The 13,293-nt window shown below is 40.8% G+C and overlaps 1 protein-coding gene and 1 pseudogene across 1 annotated transcript in view; one reads left to right on the top strand and one right to left on the bottom strand.

The window, feature by feature from the left end:
• The window catches only part of FBXL13 (F-box and leucine rich repeat protein 13), a 316,890-nt gene that overhangs the window by 120,028 nt on the left and 183,569 nt on the right, over window positions 1-13,293 (top strand). The window lies entirely within an intron of this gene.
• On the bottom strand, window positions 1,354-11,677 carry LOC119534761 (annotated as a pseudogene).

Consider the following 13,293-nt stretch of genomic DNA (forward strand, 5'->3'; position numbering starts at 1 on the left):
TACTTCCTACAATGACATTTTTTTTTTTTTTTTATTTTTTATTTTTTAATCATCATTTTATTGAGATATATTCACATACCACGCAGTCATACAAAACAAATTGTACTTTCGATTGTTTACAGTACCATTATATAGTTGTACATTCATCACCTAAATCAATCCCTGACACCTTCATTAGCACACACACAAAAATAACAAGAATAATAATTAGAGTGAAAAAGAGCAATTGAAGTAAAAAAGAACACTAGGTACCTTTGTCTGTTTGTTTGCTTCCCCTACTTTTCTACACATCGACCCATAAACTAGACAAAGTGGAGTTTGGTCCTTATGGCATTCCCAATCCCACTGTCACCCCTCATAAGCTACATTTTTATACAACTGTACAATGACATTTTTATAATAAAAATGCAGGCATACTTATACAAATAAGAAACAGAATTATTATACAACTTTTGTGGAACAAAAGGCAGAACAAACAGGATCTTTTTAGTTAATAAAGTGAGCACAAGAAACCTATAAAATGTATGCAACGTATAAAAATTCAGTAACTTTTTAAAGTTCCTGTGAACAGATTACTAATTATCAAGAATAAAAAGATGGTAGTTCCACTAGTTTATAATTAGTCTTGTAAACAGTAGGAAAGTAATAAGTAGTAAATTAGAAATCTTAGCTCCCAGTATCTCCCTTCTGGCACTGGAACCACTTTTACAGCAGTTAACATTGGCTCTTTAAAACATTACAGTAATTCTAGGAGAAAATAAATTCCATAAAGAATAGGTTAACAGTCTATGATAGATTTTTGACAAATATATCAGAAGAAAAAAATACTGTAGGTCACATGAGGATTGGTCTACAAATCTCATGACAGAAAAACTTAAACCTTCAAACCTCCTTCTCTATTTTATCAGATTTGCTTTGTTGCTATCATACTGTTTCCAAATTGTTTGGTAATAGACAACTACTTTTAAAGAATATAACTGTTTAATATTTGTAGATTTATGAAGGAAAAGAACTCTCAAAATACTTTTTCCTATTTCTGTTCTGTAGGAAAAAGTTTCATTTGGCACTCTGGAAATGATACAGTGTTTGGCATTCTAATCAACCATAATGAAGACAACAGTATGAAAACAAAACAGGATAAAGGACTATTTAAGAAGACAAACGACCAAAGGCTCTTGTATCTTCTACCATTCACTGTCCCCTGGAATACTTTCATCTCTGACACAACATATAAATTATTATTTACATTATGATTATACTGGTAAAGAAGACCATATCAGTTTTTGTTGTGCTCTAACTTATAGTGCCCATTGGGATAACCATCAAGAGAAGCAGGCCTTAAACAACAAAATATTCCATTTGCATTGTATACTTTATTTTAATTTGTTTTCTGGTTCACCTTCAAGTTTAGTCACAAACAACTGTAAGACTCTGAAAAGTCCTGTAAACATAGGCTGAGATAATAACTGTTCACTGAAGATCGAGTGTTTCTTTCTTGCTAAGTAAAATATTCTGCAGTTTTACATAGATATTTCCTTAAACAGTGGTATCTCCAAAATCCTTGTTCCAACGTATGTATGCTTCTAAGGTTTGAGGGCTCACACTGCGTTTTATCTTTTTCAAAGATTCAGTGAAGTCAGATAACTGAATATTTCTCATCTCACTAGCAGACATATTCTTCACCTGCTCTGGTTTCAGTTCTCGGATAGGACCCAGAGCTGCATCTTTTGCCAAAGCTGTTAGATCACTTCCTGAGTATCCATCAGTCATTCTAGCAAGTTGTGCTAGCTCTTTCTGGGTCAATGGGCTTCCTTGTTTACATAGCAGATTTTTAAGTAAAAGTAGTCTTGTCTCCTCATTTGGTAAAGATACATATACCCGTTTGATGAAACGCCTGAGAACAGCCTCATCAAGTTCCTGTGGTCTGTTAGTTGCACCCATTACAAGTACTCTGTCATCTCCAGCAGACTGTACACCATCAAATTCTATTAGAAATTCAGTTTTTAGACGTCTGCTAGCATCATGTTCTCCTTCTCTTCTTTCACATAAAAGGCTATCAACTTCATCTATAAAAATTATAGAAGGCTGAAGTTCTCAAGCCACAGCAAAGAGAGCTCTCACCAATTTCTCTCCTTCTCCCACATATTTTGAAGTTAAACTTGCAGCACTTATATTAAAGAAAGTTGCATTAGATTCTGCAGCTACTGCTTTAGCCAACATTGTTTTTCCATTTCCAGGTGGACCAAAGAGTAACAATCCTCTGGCAGGAGCTCTAAGCCCTGTGAATAACTCAGGTCTCAGAGAAGGAAGAATAACAATTTCTTGCAATGCTTGTTTTGCCAACTCTTGCCCAGCTATATCATCAAATTTAACAGCTGTTCCATTGTCCACAATTTCATTCATTATAAGGTTGGCAAGGTTGCTGTCCACATTCCTAAAATTCTTCATGTCTTTCTTTTTGCGAGTGGCAGTTGTAGGGGTAGAAGGTTTATTTGATCTATTTGTTTTTGGAGTTCCCTTATGAGTTGCAGTTAAAGGACCAGGCCCCTGTCTCACTCCAGAAACCATGGATAATCCACTGCAACTTGGTGCTCTGTGGTGGCCTGAGAGACCTGTGGATCCAGATTTCATAACTGTTTTTGAACGAGGCAGTGAATTACTAGTGTGTGTTAAGGGATCCTTTCTTTTTGGAACAGCTCCACTTTCTGACTGGAGATGTCCGTTGCGGCATGTTAAGTTAGTACTGTCATTATAGACGTCCGTTTGTGACTTGGAAAATTGCAAAACTGGTTGCCGCTTCTCTAGAAGTTGTAAACGGTCCTTGGCCATAACCAAATTAGTCATCATTTTAGCTTGAAGACGCCTAGCCCTTTCACACTGTTCACCTTGTCCTGTTACTATGACTGCTATTCCTTTTTCTAGTTCTTCAATACCTTTTTTGTACCATTCCACAGCTTGCTTCTTCTGTCCTTTCTTGTCTTCATCGATGCGCAGGGCAATGGAGATGTACTCGAAGGCCTGCTTGTGGAAGGCTCGGACGCGCTCGGCCTCCCCGCCCGGCACAGGCGCCGCGGGCGACGCGGAGGCCGGCGCGGCCGGGGAGCTCCTCTTGGCGGCCATGAGGGCGCGGGAGAAGCGCTGGCAGAGCCACACGAAGAGGAGCCCCAGGTGAGCTACATTTTTTATACAACTGTCTTTGAGATTCATGGGTTCTGGGTTGTAGTTTGATAGTTTCAGGTATCCACCACCAGCTACCCCAATTCTCTAGAACCTAAAAAGAGTTGTCTAAAGTGTGCATAAGGGTGCCCACCAGAGTGACCTCTCGGCTCCCTTTGGAATCTCTCTGCCACTGAAGCTTATTTCATTTCCTTTCATATCCACCTTTTGGTCAAGAAGATGTTCTCCGTCCCACGATGCCAGGTCTACATTCCTCCCCGGGAGTCATATTCCACGTTGCCAGGGAGATTCACTCCCCTGGGTGTCTGATCCCACGTAGGGGGGAGGGCAGTGATTTCACCTTTCAAGTTGGCTTAGCTAGAGAGACAGGGCCACATCTGAGCAACAAAGAGGCATTCGGGAGGAGGCTCTTAGGCACAACCATAGGGAGGCCTAGCCTCTCCTTTGCAGCAACCGTCTTCCCAAGGGTAAAACCTGTGGTAGAGGGCTCAACCCATCAAACCACCAGTCGTCTAGGGTCTTCTTGATGTCCTTTATATCCTATGCCATGCTCTTCTTCATGTCCTTTATATTCTGTGCCATGTTCTCATTGTTTGTCTTTAGTTCTTTGATTAATTGCTCCAAGTACTGTGTCTCCTCTGATCTTTTGATTTGGGTGTTTGGGTTTGGGTTATCCATAGCATCTGTTTCTTTCATATGCTTTAAAATTTTCTGTTGTTTTGGCCTCTTGGCATTTGCTTTACTTGATAGGGTTCTTTTAGAATATGAAGGATTATTCAGACACCAGTCTCTAATTTGTCAGATCTACAGCTTGGTGGTGTACACTTTCTCTAACTAACCAGCAGATGGTGTCTGCGAGTCACCTATTCCCCTCAAGTCAGTTCTCCCCAACTTTGTCTTTGTGGTGTGTGGGGGTCTGGTTCTTGTGGGGTCCAAATTGGTGCACCAAGTTGGGTGTGTTTTGTGTGCTGTCCACCCTGAATGTGGGGCATGTGTCTGAGCAGTTAGGGAGGGAGGGCAGCTTTAATAATCAAACCTCCCAGGTGTTCCCAGAGATCTAAGGCTATTGCAAGAGTCTAAACCTTCATTTCAGTCTCGCCACAGATTGTCTCTGCTGCTGACCCACAAGTCCCTGGCACTGGTGTAGGGTTCCTGGGATTTCCGGGTGGGTTCCTCTTCCCAGCCATGCCCTTCTAGGGCCTCTGCTGAGGGAAGGCTGTGCTATGTCACAAGTGCGCATTGTCCCTCAAGGGAAGCCCTAGGCCGCTGGGCCATGCAGGGGTGTTCCCAGCCTGCTGTAAAGATGGCTGAATGGGTCATGTTAATTTCCCCCTTTTTGCACAGCTCCACCTTCCCAGCTCCGGGACAATTAGCTGTGGGTGCGCGAAAGGCTATTGCCTACGCCTGATATTGTGGCGTGTGCACGGTGTTGCCGGAAATACTTCCTGTCACACTGGGTCCCTTGGCATGGTTCTGGGCTGAGGCTTTGGAGTTGGGCAGGAGCTTTCCCAGCCCACTGTGAAGATGGCTGCAAGGGGTGTGATTTTTTTCCCCTTTTGGCTAACCTCTGCCTTCCTTGCTCCGAGACAACTAGCAGTGGGTGCGTGAAAGGCTATCTTCCACGCCAGATATTGAGGCGTTCGCACAGCCCTTTCCTGCTGTGCTTCACTGTGTGGTTCTTGCTGCCATATCTGCAGCCACTTTCCTCCAAACGCCAACCCACGGTTTCCCCACACCGCAGCATGGCTGCCAGACATTCAGCAGGCTCACTTGCTCGTTTCAGAACGCAGATTCCTGGTTTCACCAAGTGTATGGTCCCTGTGGATTTAGCAGATCTTGTCCTGCTGGTTCATCACTGGAACTGGTGTTCTGGGTCACTTTCTGGCCTCTATCTAGTATTTTTCCTGGAGGTGTTTTTTTGCCCTGTCTCTCCTAGCCACCATCTTAGGTTCTCCTAAACCAGGATCTTAATTTTTCCAACATTAATGTCTTGAAATGTTGAATTTGTTAAGCTTATTAATGTAATGAATTTGCAAAATTAATTTTCAAAGTTGTAATTTTAAAATGGCATTCAGTTTAGCTTCTCTGGTCAACTAATTCTCAGGGACTTGAGAAAAAAGTTGTAAAACATAAATATGTAACATGAATTGAGTAAACTTTATTTCAAGCCTTTGGAAGTGTCAGTTTCTAAAATAAATTGAGATTTAGACATTTAGGCTAGCTAATGTTTTGAAAGAATAATTGAAAACAGCAGTCTGGAATGAGTTACAACTTGATCTTACTTGGAAAACACATATAAAAACTGTATACTTGCTTTTTAGGTTCAGTTACATCAGCTCATGAAAACAAATCAGGTTTTGTTTTACAACCATTTTCCTTAGTATTATTTACCCATTATGAAACAGGGCTTAGTTAGCAGATGGTAGGGCTCATATACTATCAGTCAAACTGCAAGCCAACTCTGAGCTAGTTGGAGAGTTGGCAAAAAAAAAATTTTCCATGAAAATGCAACTTTTTTTTCCATGTAATTTGGCAAACAATACAGAGAAAAGGTTTGTGTTGATGAATTTGGCAAGTCCAAATAATATAGTTAAGTAAAATTAAAATGTAAAATTGCTTATTAGTTTAAAAATGTAAGTGGTGCCTTGGGTTGTCTTTCATTTTAAACAACTATGAATTTTGTTTGTTTTTAAAAGATATATAATGTGTATACTATCAAACTGTTATAAACTCATCTTCAGGTTTTATAGTACTGGTGATTTATCTTTTCACTTGGAAATAATTAAAAAGAACAACAACAGCAACCTGGATAGCTATTAAAACTAGCACCACTGTTGCAGGAGAAGAACCAGATGGTTCAGTCCTGTTTGATTAAATTACTTGGAATTTTATAACAAAAGATTCTTCTCAATGACTTTTCAAATCCATGTTTTGATAACCTCAGGGGTCAGTCTGACCTCAATTCACCAAGGCAGAGAGTGGTTCCAGGTTTTGTAGCCATGTGTTGTATGAACTTCAGATAAGGGAAGATTCCAGAACTACATTGCTCTATCAAGGAACTATGTGCATGTTGGCTTTTGTGTGTGTGTGGTGTGAGTGAAAAAACAGATGAAGCAAAACATCTAAAAATTGCTTCATTTTTGGTAGAAGATTGCTCTGTCCATAGCCCTCACTGTATCACTTTCCTCACCTCAGTTCTAATCAAGTATTGCTATTTAAGTTAGATAATTTACAGGTGATTTTGGTAAAAAATTCTTACGACTTTTAAATTACAGAAGAAGCTACATTATTTTTTCAGGAACTACCCTTGCAAAATGCCAGCATAAATAAAATTAAAATATGCTTCACAGAAAAGAGCCTGCTGCCTGGAATTTGAGATGGCATGTTCTGAAGTCTGGGTGGTCAATACTGTCACTAGATGTGTGACCTTGGGCAGGTTGCTGGGTCTTTTTATTTCTAAGTTGTTCATTTGCAAAAGGGGGATAATAATAAGATCTCCTGGATTCACCAGTTCTAAAGATTAAATGAGTTAATACATACACATGAAGTGCTTAGAACAATGGTAAATTTTCAATAGAAGTTACTATTTTTCATTAACGTGTTGAATTTAGAAGGCCAAATGATGTCTGCTATCAATGAAGCAACAGACACTGAAGACCTCTCTGTGTGTAGACTGTAAGCAAACATAGCTCTGCGGGTGGACAGCTAACTGGCCCAGTAGGAGTAGGGAGCTATGCATATCAGGGAAGATAACTAGCAACACAAAGCAGCAAACATTTCCAAATGAATAGGAAAGAACATAAATGCTTCATCAGTTCAGAGGAAGTACAGATTGCCTCTGAGTTCAGGTGGTGAGTAAAGCCTTTACAACAAAGAAGGGGCATGAACTGTTTTGAAGGTGTTTTGAGGTGCTTCATGTGATGGAAAAGCTAGTGTGTTGGGAAAACCTCCTTTACAGGTGATTCTAAACTCAGCTCTGCAGGCTCTGTCAGCTGACTGACCTCCCACAGGGCATCTAACTTCTCTTGACATCAGTTTAAAGATTTTGAAAGGCCCTAGCAAATAGTATGTCTACTTACGTACAGTTGACTTCGTGTGTGTGCATGTGTGTGTGTGTGTGTGTGTGGTAGTTATGTTCTCTAAGGTCACCAGGAACACTGAATTGTGAATGGCTCCTAGGGGAAATGCAGGGTTAGGGTCTTGCAACCTCTAGTCACAAGCATTTTCATCACCTGATCATACATAGTCTTGTTTTATGTATGTTTCTGTTTAAAGGCAACTTATTTAATGTATGTTGCTGAGTCATGGACATTGAACTCTCAGCCAACAGCCCTATAACTCATGCCTAAATGATGCTTATCTAACCCAAGTATTTCTTTGTAAAGCGTGTCACAGATTTCTTGAGATTAAGATCACCAGATAGCACTTCAGCACTATACTTGTTGAGATTTTAAACAGCCAAATCATCATCAAACAAGCAAACAAAAAACAAAAAGAAAAGGAAAGGAAAAAGAAGAGAGAAGAAAACAGCACAAGAAATGGAAAAAGTGACAAGATAAGTTCTGAAACAGGAAGGCAGAATACCATCTTGTTTGACCTCTGCTGGTAACGTCTGCATCAGGAGACTCAAATTTTTTGTTGCTCCTGTGCACGTCCAGGAATGACTGTGACACGAGTATTGATTTGGGGGTTACAAACAAAGTTTAGTAAGTAGGCAAGTTTGCAAATACAGAATCTGTGAATAATGAGGATCTACTATATTTGTATTGCCTTCTGTGAAATTAGAGAATGGGCTAGATGGCATCTGGGATCACTCTGCACTGTAAACGTCTGTGAACCTTGGAGAATGGAAACGAGCATCCCAGCAGAGGAACTGTCAAGACTGAATGCAGACAAACTTAGAGAGGGCCCCACACATGCTCTGCCCAGAACATGCCCCCCACCCCAACCTGCCTCTACCACTTTTAGTTTGACTGGATCCCTTTCTTCATTCACATCTCAGCTTAAATGTCACCCATCAGGGGTCTTCTTTGGACCACCCAAACTAAAGTCCATCCCTGCTGCCAGGGCTTGTTCTTTTTCATTCATGGCACTTATCATCATTATAAATAGTTATTAATTTTTTAAAATTTTTTTTTGCTGTCTTTTTTAGTTCAGTGACTGTATCTGTTTTTATTACTCCTTTACCCTCAGCACCTAAGAGATTTGCACAAGCAAGCCCTCAATCAAGATTTTATTCATTTAGTTAACAACTATTTGTTGGGTGCCTATAATGTACAAGTCTCTGGGTAAATAGCAGTGTATTAGACAACAAAACTCAGTGGGGCTTATATTTTAGTATGAAAATTAGGTGGTAAACAAGTAAATACACAAGAAAATGTCATACTGAATTAAAAGCGGTGAAGAAAATAAATCAGGATATAGTGATGTGTTACTATAGACAGCACTGTCAGGGAAAGCTTCTCTCCACAGGATATTTGTTGAAAGATTTTTTAAAAAATAAATAAATCCAGGAAAATGGAAGAAACCTCTCTGGGTTTTATGTTGTGAATAACAAGATATAACTTTGGGAAGGTGGGTTGGGGCCATAATGTGAAGGACTTGGATGCCCACTAAGGAGCTGGGCTGTAGCCACTGGGCAGCCAGGAACCATCACAAGTTTTCGAGGAGGGCAGTGACATGATGGCAGACTTTTAGGACGATGCTATCCTCTTTCCCCTTCACCCTTCTTCCCTCACCACCCCAATTCCCTGGAGGGGATTTGATAAGGTCCGGAGTTGGAAGGGGATTTCTCTAAGAATGAGCACTAGGATAGTGCCAAGGGGAATGAAATGGAAAGGGCCCTTGTGAGCACCAGAGCATTCACAGAATTCCAGGACTGGTAGTGGGTGGAGTGAAAAGGTAAGAGAAGAGGCTGGAAGGGCAGCTTTGAGCCTGGGTGGTTAGTGGGGTGGGAAGCACAGAAAAACTGAAGTCAGGAGCGGAGCCGTCTTTATTGATCTTAAATGTATGAATCATGCCACTCACCACTTATTCCTGACTCATGCTTCCTATCTTGTCAAGTGTTTTTCTTTCCATACCAAACAGTGTTCCATCGAAATGGTTGTTGGTACCTAATTTGTTTTAGTAGGCTACCATCTGTTTTGGGTGGCTTGTGATCTGCATTGAAGCAGCTGCTTACCAATTAATTCAAGTCAGGGCTTTATGTTCAGAAGACAACTCTTTTTATTGCATTACAAGGGGAAACAGGAGAGAACTGCCACCCCTGCTTCTTCTCTGTCCCTTACGTGTCCCTATCATCTTTGGTTTCTTTTAATTGACTCATTCCCTCATATCTAACAATATGTTCAACTCACTGCTTTCCTATAAAACATCTCTCAACCCTGTTTCTCCAGTGTTACTCTATTTCTCCTTCTATGTGTTGTCAAACTTCTTGACTCTACTTCCTGCCTACCCACTGGGACACTCTGAAACTTATTTTAAACAGTTTCCAGTGGGATGTTCCAAAAGCACAAGCCAACTCATCATTTCCAAAATAGAACCCATCATACCCTCCTCCAACCTTCTCTTTATCCTGTATCCCATTTCTAAATGAATGGCACTATCATCGACTCAGTTCCCCTAGCCATGATTTGGAATTATTTTTGACTTCTCTTTTTTGACCCCCACCCCCCACCCCCCTGCATATTCTTTTCCTTTTCAGTTTATAGTCTCTCTCAATCCTCTCCGTTGTCCTTGGCACTCACTATTTACATGTAACATTATTGTTAAAGCCATTAATTTTCAAGTGTCTATTCCTGTCTTTGATCTCCAATTCATCTTTCATTTGGCCACCAGAGTTGTCTTCCTAAAATCACGTATCATATCACTTTCTGGCTTAGAATTACTCCTGGACTCCTCATTGGCTTTAACATGCCCTTCCCATTGTACTTCTCAGCTTCATTCTCTGTCATTTCCACATGGGGGCCCTTGCTCTAGCCATGCTGAATTACTCTCTTTGCCCAAGTGTAAGGTACTTTCTCCAGCTATCATACCTTTGCCCATAATGTTCTCTCTAGGGCCCCCTTCTCTTCTTCTCTACCTGGCTCAATCCTGCTTAGGTATAGCTCAGATGCCACCTCATCCAGGAATCTTGGATCTTCTCCTCTACCTTGGATCTTCTGTCCTCCCTCATTCTTGGCTAGTTATTCTTCATACGTGTTCCCAGAGCCCCTTAGGCACTTCTTACCATCTATTGTGATTGCCTAGTTTCTGTTTTTTCTCTTGAACTATATGTGCCTTGAGGACATCGACAGTTCCTACCTGTTGAATAATGTGTGAAAACTGATTTTCTTTTTCAGCCCCATCACTATAAACTTGATCTCATCAAGGTCTCAGGAATTTCTTAAATCATCAAATCCAATGGTCTGTTCTTACTTATCATCTTTTTTCTTTCAGTAGCATTTAATTCCACCTTCTTTCTTGGAATGCTTTTTTTTTTTTTTTTTTTTTTTTTTTTTTTTTTTTTGTACTGCAGCATGGTATCTCTGAGTATTATTTCTCTGTCTTCATGATAGGCTTATTGTTTTCCCTTAACCCCCACCCTCCAAATTTTGACTGTGGCCTTCCCTCTTTTCTCAATGTATCCTAGGTCATCACAGGCACAGCTACGTTTCAAATACCACTTTTTGATGATGGAATTGATTTAGAATCATGATGGGGCATTTCCAACTTCCCTGCCATTTCCAAACTTTGGCATTTTAAGTTTTGATGAGCATGAAGCCAGTGGTACCTTTAATGTGCTACAATGTTGCAAGAGTGAACTGGGGTTGGGGGAAGATGGATTTAATTTTAGACTCATTGAATTTGAAATGTCAGCAAGATAATAAGTAAAAAAAGTCCTGAAAATATTTGCAAATCATGGAGTCAAAGAATCCTACATATGGAGAAACTTTGGAGTTATCTGGTCCAACCTCTTTCCCAGGGCAATATTTTTCAAAGATATTTATTGGGATTTTAGGGGGTCAGTATAATAACACCCTCCTCCTCATCTGAATTTGTAACCAATTGAGAAGTAGACAGATGGAGATTGAAATATTATATGATACAACTGATGAGAGAAAATGGCTTAAGTTCAGTGTCCAGGGCGACTTATTAGTACTTTACTCCTCGATCAGATGGACTCAGTCACTGCATAGCTGGGCAGCTGTAGGCCTCCTCTGCATGGCTGAGAGCAGGCCAGGCTGCATGTGTCTTGCATTCAAGTCTTGGTAGGGTGGGGCATTAGGAGCTGAATTGCAGGACAGATTCCTTCTCCCAAACTTCCCAATCAGGTAAGTCCCTCTGTTTCCCCTGGGAGAAGAATGCTGGGTTGTGAGAGAGGTCCCAAGTGCTACTGAAGTCCTTCCAGATGGAAAATATGAAGCCAGGGGGAGGAAGCATCTCCATTAACAGGAATGTTTATCCTCTATTGCTCACCGTGCTGGAGAGTCCATAGACTTTGGGATGCATTCTGGTCCATTTTTGGGAAGGATTAGATAATGAGAAAGTTGTCCGTCATATTGAAGCGGAGAAAGCAGTGTCCCTGGTACCTTGTGTCCCTAGTTCCTGTTGCTGCAGTCCCAAGAAATAAGTCCAAATATGTCAATTATTTATACAGAGTGATCATTTTATTCTCTAGACGTTTCCTAGTTATGCATTCCTAGTTCACTTGGATGCTATTCTGTGACAGTTTCTAGTCTTGCCCTTGCCTTGTCACTTGGTTGCCATCCTTTAGGAGTTCTCTATTTGCAGGATCCTCATCAAGTGGTGGCATTGCTGGACCATGTTTTCTCCTTCACTTTGAGTGGGCCCAGCTCTCTGAAGGGCAGGGTAGGGATCTGTATAGCAGGCCACCTGGATAGCTCTCCTGAACACCCTCCTTTACCTGGTTCAGAGGTTTCCCTTCAGATAACAATGTGAGAGAAAGTCACACAAGATAATGTGAATAGGTAACCACATGATTTATTACTCAATACTGAGTCAGATCAGAATCAGCAGGAGAAGCAGCACCAGGTGTCTGGTGAGCATGTAGGTTCAAGATGATTCTTACATGGAAAGCACTTGCCCAAGGTAGAGATGCTTAGACTATTGAAGGCTCTGCACTTTCTATGGCTTCCTTTATAGCTGGAGGCTTTCCTCATAATGCTGTTTGCATCAGGAACTGGTCTTTTGCTAAAGTAATAGAGAGTGGAGAATGGGCCATTCAGAGATCCCTGGCTACTGTCACTCTGTTGCTAAAAGAATGCAAACCATTCTACATGTGTGTCCTTTTCCCCTTTGTTTTGTCTTTCTCCTTTCCCTACAGTCTGGCTGATCTGCTTGTTTTTTCCTGACTTTTCTTACTTAACTTCTCTTTCTACTACCTCACAATGATGTCTGTCCACAGTGGCTTGCTTTCTGATCAGTACTTCATACTCAGCAGTGTCTAGAACTGAAGTATTCCAAACATGATCTTAGTGCAGCATCCAGTGCAATTATCACTTCCTTTAAACTGGATATTGATATATTCTATTTTTACTCCCACTTAGCAGTGAAACTACTCTAGCTAAGCTTACCATTAACCTTCAATAGCTAATGAAAATTTTTTGAATTCATTGACCTCTCTGTGATCTGACATGGGTGACCGCTTCTTTTGTATTAAATCTCTCTAACCTCAGCATCAGTATTGACACTCCCTTTTGGTTTTCTGTCTGCCTCTCTGACTATTCCTTTTGAGATTGCTTTAAGTGTAATGCATTCCATTCACTTCCTTTTTTTCCCACTATTTTGACCATTTTAAGTGTACAATTCAGTGGCATTAAGTATATTCATACATCCAAACACATGGTTTAAGTGGTATGTGTTACTCAGAACTACCATATCTATGTATCTCCAGCCAACTTTCTCTTCTGAGACCCAGTTCATTATAATCAGTGCCTGCTCCGTAATGCCACTTTAATGTTCCACAGCATCTCCCACTTAGCCTGTCCAGCTTGAAGACACCACCTGCCCCCACCCTGCAGGCCTACTTCTTTATCTTCCCTGCCCCTCCCTCCATTCCTGGACTTTCTTCATAAATGGCATCATTACCTACCCTGTCACCCAAATTAGAACTGT

This window comes from Choloepus didactylus, chromosome 5 (genome assembly GCF_015220235.1).
Source record: "Choloepus didactylus isolate mChoDid1 chromosome 5, mChoDid1.pri, whole genome shotgun sequence".
Lineage (NCBI taxonomy): Eukaryota > Metazoa > Chordata > Mammalia > Pilosa > Megalonychidae > Choloepus > Choloepus didactylus.